This window comes from Mercenaria mercenaria, unplaced genomic scaffold (genome assembly GCF_021730395.1).
Source record: "Mercenaria mercenaria strain notata unplaced genomic scaffold, MADL_Memer_1 contig_4740, whole genome shotgun sequence".
In the NCBI taxonomy this organism is placed as follows: Eukaryota; Metazoa; Mollusca; class Bivalvia; order Venerida; family Veneridae; genus Mercenaria; species Mercenaria mercenaria.
In genome coordinates, this window is record NW_026462992.1 from 1 (window position 1) to 6,842 (window position 6,842).

Here is a 6,842-nt window from a genome sequence, read left to right on the forward strand (position 1 = left end):
CATGCTGGTTGCAAATGCACTATGTTGGTTTTCTTGTGGCGTGGCTCATATTATTATTTTGTTACACTTTCACAATACTTTAACAGATAAGAATAAATTTCTTTTTCAGTGAACAAGTTATTGTGAGATAGTCTGATTACTTTGGAGCTGCCAGATTGTGTATGAAATCCTGAAAAAAGTATTTCAACAACTTTTTCATGAACCACAGAAACTTCACCTTACCAAATTGTGTGAGTGTATACATTTGCTAGAAATATTTTTATGAATTTGTTGTTTGGATAATCCATAAAACCCAGTTTCAGAATACTATACAGGTTAAAGGTCACGACTTAAAATCTGTCATTGTTTCATGACATATAATCTTAAACATTTAAGACATTTTATATGTATCTTTAGGTAACGTCTCTTCTTCCTGGTACACATGCTTTTCAAGAAAGTTCCACAGTCATTAATTGACAACAATAAATAAAAAAAATGTAGAAAGAAAACAGGGAGTTGAATAGTTCCTATTTGAAATGCTGGTCAGTAGTGGTCTGCTACCTTAAAATTTAATGCCTACTCTCAGTTTTGTTATGAAAACTTGTCGAAGACATGAAAACCATCACATTTTTTGTAGAATACATTCCAGCAGTCGGGGACGTAGCTTCCCACAAATCGATGTGTAGGTACATATTTCCTAGGGAGAGTTCAGTGTAATATCTTCTCGGAAGTTACAGAAAGAATGCATAGTATTATGTTTTCAAACTTATTCATGATATAAATATTTCTTTTTCAGAGGACCAGCCATTGTGAGGAAGTTTGATTGCATTCACTGCCAGAGCTAAAGCTAGAAAAGAAACTAAACAACTTCTTCTCATGATCTGCTTAATTGATCTTCACATTGAATTGTGTGAGTTATGAATTTTGTTTCAAAGGGTATTATAAATTCTCTTTCTGATTAATCCGCAAGAACCGGTTGAAAACTTAAATATTGAACATTCCTTTAATTAACATTATAGGTCATTTGATCATATAGCTCTTTTTTATGCCCCAGAAGGGAGGCATATAGTTTTTTAACCGTCTGTCGGTCTGTCAGTCTGTCCGCAATTTTCGAGTCCGGTCCGTATCTTTGTCATCCATGGATAGATTTTCAAATAACTTGGCATGAATGTGTACCACAGTAAGACGACGTGTCACGCGCAAGACCCAGGTCCGTAGCTCAAAGGTCAAGGTCACACTTAGACGTTAAAGGTCATATTTCATGATAGTGCATTGATGGGCCTGTCCGGTCCATATCTTTGTCATTCATGCATGGATTTTCAAATTATTGGGCATGAATGTGTACCACAGTAAGACGACGTGTCGCGCGCAAGACCCAGGTCCGTAGGTCAAAGGTCCTAAACTCTAACATCAGCCATAACTATTCATTCAAAGTGCCATCAGGGGCATGTGTCATCCTATGGAGACAGCTCTTGTTCATTTACAAGTTGATGAAGCTTACATTAAAAATGATTGTGTCACATGGCGGAGATATACTGTTTCTGCCTTTGCCGTCTGTCTTTCCGTCCGTCTATCCTGATTAAGCTTGGCCGGCTTTCTTATGTCAAACTGCTGGCTGGATTTCGAAGAAACTTCACAGGAGTGAATCAGTGATCAAAACCAAGCCTAGTTTTGCATATGGCGAACACGTTCCGCCTCGCTGCATAAAACGGCTGACAGAGCTTAAGGTATACATAGGGGGGAGACATATGTTTTTGTGACAAAAGCACCTTGTAGTTATTCTAACAGATTTCAGCTGAAGGGAGCAAATTTATTTAATAACCTGTTACATAAAAAAGGTGAAAAATTGAAAAGTTACTTAAGTACCTTGAAATTTAAAAGCAGTTTACTGAGCTGTATATTCATTTCTCAGAAAAAAACATGCATATTAACTTTTTGTTTTCAGCAACCTGTATGCTACATTGTATAATGACGTTGAGCAAATAAAGATACTGCAGTCAGCGTTACAACCTTCATTAAACAGTAAGATTTTTATGACAATATTTTAAATTACTTTTAAAGTTTACATATATTTTTGTCAAGCACAAATGGCATTTTTGTCAAGCACAAATGGCTGTGCTGTGTATGTGTGTCCGTCCGTCTGTCTAGATTTGAATCTCTCGGCCATAACTTTGACATGCATGAAGAAATCATGTTTATATTTGGCATGAATGTTAATCTCAGTAAGACAGAGCGCATTTGCAAACCCAATGTTCCTATCTCAAAGGTCAAGGTCACAGAGGTCAAATGGTGGGCCCGACATGTTTCCTGTGGGCCTCTAGTTAAGGGGGCTTATTGCACTTCAAATCTAAGTTATCCATGCAGAGTTCTGGTTTCCATTGCAGCCAAAAAGGAAAAAATACTTTAAAATTTTTCATCACAGAAACTGCCAGTCTGATTTTGAATTCTTTATCTCTACAGCTTTGATATTCGGCATGTGATATAAGGATTTGACTGTCTACCATAATTCTCCAAATTATTGCCTTAAGGCCAAAAAGGCCATACCCCTGTTAAGGCATGAACAGACTGAATATAATGAAAGCCGGGAACATGTTTTGACAGGTCAAATAAATTGTACAATATAGGCTAACATAGAAGAAGCCCAAATCTGTACTGGTACCATTACACAAACACACTTGAAGCTTTGAACACAGGTGAGCACTTTAGGGTCAATGACACTCTTGTTTTTTGGATATTATTTTTGCTACTACTGAATGATATATATATACACTTCAATGGAACCAGTGTAAGGTGGTGCAGAGTAAAAAAAAATATACTTACAACTTTTTCTTGTATATTTGTTTCTTCTGCAATTAACTGTTTTAATTAAACAACTATTTAAATGATAATGTGCACTTCAGTTTATGTTTTCACTCTTTATTTCAGGAATGAATTGGTGTTACAGAAATGGATAACATATGGAGACAAACACTTTCAGGCTACAGAAACTACACATTGTTTGAGACTATGAGAATGGCTTATTTTCATGATGGAACTCATACCACAAAGAAAGAACTTGCTTTATCTTATTTCTTATAACTAGTCATCAAAGACATACCCAAGTAAACTACAACAGGAATGAAAGCAAACAAAGTTGATTCAGGATTTAGAGTCAACAGTGTGTGAAAACTGCGGAAAATAGGATTTTAATTTCAAGGATTTGATTTAGTATGTCAAGGAGTGATTTGTTTTTAATTCATCACACAAGTTATTGACAGTGCTCTAAAATATAAATAGGATGTGTAAATACAGACTTTCATACCTAACTAAAATAATGTTGAATTCAACAGAATAAACAAACTACCATCTGTTGTATAATATATTAGTTGATTTATCAAACTTTGTCAGTTTTGTTACATTACTTATCATTGATAGAATCTATTATCTAATAACCCTTTACAGTGTGTCAAGTACATATCATCATAAGCTATTTTGAAATAATTACAGGACTGATATTTTACTGGTATTAGTTAAATGTGTTGTTATTAGACCCCTTACATTTGAAAGTGAGTTTTCTTTATACATACAGGATTCTGCTATTCCGTCTGTCTGCTAGTCCTGTCTGTCAAATCTTTGTCCAGAAATTACATTTGAAATAAAATATAGCATCATTTTCAGTTATTCTTGCAAAGAAAACTTTTAACAAGGTGATGGACTGCTTGCACGATTTCAACTACTCTTTTTCCAAAAACATGGTGACATTTGAAGGTCCAAAGAGTGCAATTCATTGAGGACTGTACATAATTCTTTTCTTTCTGGATTGATACTCTATTATCAGTATTATTCAGCCAACTTGTTGCATGCAAGATTTGATGCAGTGATTCAAAGGTCAATGTTACACGGAAACATTTTACTTTGTTAGCTCAGATATACGAAGTTTGGAGAGCTGTCCTACTTGGCCTCGGCGTTTTTCTGCGTCGCCTTGGTTAAAGTTTTGATGAACTTTCTCTTTATCTCAGTAATTACTCGAAGACTTTGTTTCAAACTTAAAATAGTTATTCGTCATCTTTACCCACATCATATGACACAAGGATCATAACTCCAGCACCAATATTTCATGAATTATCTCCCCTTTTACTTAGAATTTCAGTTTGAAGTTTTGATGCACTTTCATTCTGTCTCACTTATTAATCCCCGGCCACAAGTGGTGGGGGGGGGTGTGTTATAGGAATGGTCTCCATCTGTCCTTCCGTAACACTTTTGTGTCCGCTCCATATCTCCTAAATCCCTTGAAGGATTTTCATGAAACTTGGGTCAAATGATCACCTCATCAAGACGATGTGCAGAACTCACGAGTCTGCCTTGTCAGCTCAAGGTCAAAGGTTTGAGCCTTCCATTTTGTGTCCGCTCTATATCTCCTAAAACCCTTGAAGGAATTCTATAAAACTTGGGTCAAATGATCACCTCATCAAGACGATGTGCCGAACTCACGAGTCTGCCTTGTCAGCTCAAGGTCAAGGTCACAATTTAAGGTCAAAGGTTTGAGCCTTCCATTTTGTGTCGGCTCTATATCTCCTAAAGCCCTTGAAGGAATTCTATAAAACTTGGGTCAAATGATCACCTCATCAAGACAATGTGCAGAACTTATGAGTCAGCCATGCCGACTCAAGGTCAAAGTCACAACTGAAGGTCAAAGGTTTGAGCCTGTCCACTCTGTATCTCCTAAACCCCTTGAAGGATTTTCATCAAACTTGGGTCAAATGATCACCTCATCAAGACGTTGTGCAGAATTCATGAGTCAGCCATGTCCGTTCAAGGTCAAGGTCACTGCTTAAGGTCAAAGGTTTACCCTTTCACTACCCATAGCAGTGGCGGCGGATTTAGCTGTCTTTCAGACTGCCTTGTTTCTAAATGGATTTGATTCAAACGTAAAAAAGTTGTTCCACATCATCACCCACATGATATGACTCAAGGTTCATAATTCTAGCAGCAATATGTCATGAATTATGTTTCCCTTTTACTTAGAATTTAAGGTTCATTTCGATGCATTTTCACTATATCTCTGTTATTACAAAGAGGTTTTGATTCAAACTTAAAATAGTTGTTCCATAACATCACTCACTTCATATGATACTAGGACCATAACTCTTGCACCAGGATTTCATGAATTATCTGCCTTTTTTACTTAGACACTCATGTTAATGTTTGGTGCATTTCACTCTATTGCACTTATTATTAAATAGATTTGATTCAAACTTAAAGAAATGTGAATAATAATCTAGAAACGAAAATATATGATAAAAGGGACGACTTTAATTTTGAAATTGTCAACTTTCCCCATCTTGATGGAGATGTCCCTCGAGCAACACCATACGGTGTCTATATTTCACAGCTTATTTGTTTTGCAAGAGCTTGCTCAAAGATAGATGATTTTAATGACAGAAATCTTCATATCACCAAGAAATTATTACAACAGGGTTACCGTTATCATAAGCTACTGAAAGCTTTTAGTAAATTTTACTACAGATCGTCTGAACTATTAGAAAAATACAATACGACCCTTAAAACACTTTTAAAACTTGGACTTAACCACCCGGATTACTATGGAAATGTAGTTTATAAAATTCGGAAAATGAAACATACCCTTGTTTTAATCATTTTTTTTATAAAATTGGTTAAAAAGTTTATCAAAAGAGGATACGATGCGAAATCGTGAAGGACAGTGCATATAGTGACTGGCCCCTCTACAGTGACCCCTTTATAGGTTGACGGATAGCTCAGTGGTTTGCACACTGGCCTTCCAATCCTGAGGTCGGGGGTTCGATCCCTGGCAGCAACTCGGGAATTTTCAGAAACGTTAAAGAACCAGGCTGTCTATTTGCAACGAGCTAGGCTAAGTTAGCCGGACATGCCTGTATCTGATTTCTGATCTCTCTGTCGTGGGGGCTTTGTCTCACTCTGTCCCTCTGGTCAGATCGCTCTGTGTCTGTACTAGTAGAGGATGACTTATGCTCCCTGTGTGGCTGCATTTGAGCTATGTAAAGCGCCTTTGAACGTGAAATTGATCATGAATAGGGCGCTATATAAATCTGGTACCGTACTTTGGGATATTTTTGTCATGGTTAATTTTTCGCCTGTTTCGCAACCCATATGAAGTGGCGAAAATATAACGCTCAAAAATATACCTATGTCCAAACTTTGACACCATATAAACTTTAACACTACAATACCTGTTTATGTACATTGATTATCGATTGCGAATACCTGTATAAAGGGGGTTTTACCGGCATTGTTACAAAAACAAGAAACCCGATATTTTCTCACCTTGAACAATTTTGATTAAATCTATTGAATACGTGTATTTGATAATTAATGGGCGGTTAGAATTTCGATACACTTACTGTACATGATTGTCACAGTGTGAAAACAAGCATGTCTATTCTCAAATATTTTCAACAAAACATTTTAACGAATTTTATTGCTTTTATCTTTTAATACAATTTGCAATAAATTTCAGTATGTATATACCAGATATAATAAAGTCACATGTACGCAGTTTGTATCGTTGAAGAATCGCAGAAAAGAACTTGGATACTCTTCAAAAATGCGGGTAATATTGTTGGATTTTGATGAAAGTTTTGGGCAGATTTTCGTCACCTATGTAAGATGGCGAAAAATACACACTCAAAAAAAAAACCCACTACATTTTGGATTAAAAGAGCGAAAATTTGCCGACACGAAAATATCCCAAAGTACGGGTTAATAATAATAATAATACAGTTAATTGCTACGCTTTCCTGTTTGATGGTGCGATTACTAATAAAGTGTAGGACTCCATGATGCTTTTCTCCTAAATCATACATACAACGGACGGAGGGAGTTGA

At 36.2% G+C, this 6,842-nt stretch overlaps 1 long non-coding RNA gene across 1 annotated transcript; it reads left to right on the forward strand.

Moving 5' to 3' along the window:
- The first annotated feature begins 83 nt into the window (after positions 1–83).
- On the forward strand, positions 84–3,851 carry LOC123544155 (uncharacterized). The gene is made up of 4 exons (XR_008369527.1): positions 84–230; positions 776–889; positions 1,925–2,001; positions 2,905–3,851. It is a non-coding gene; the product is annotated as an uncharacterized LOC123544155 (long non-coding RNA).
- Positions 3,852–6,842: the final 2,991 nt, after the last annotated feature.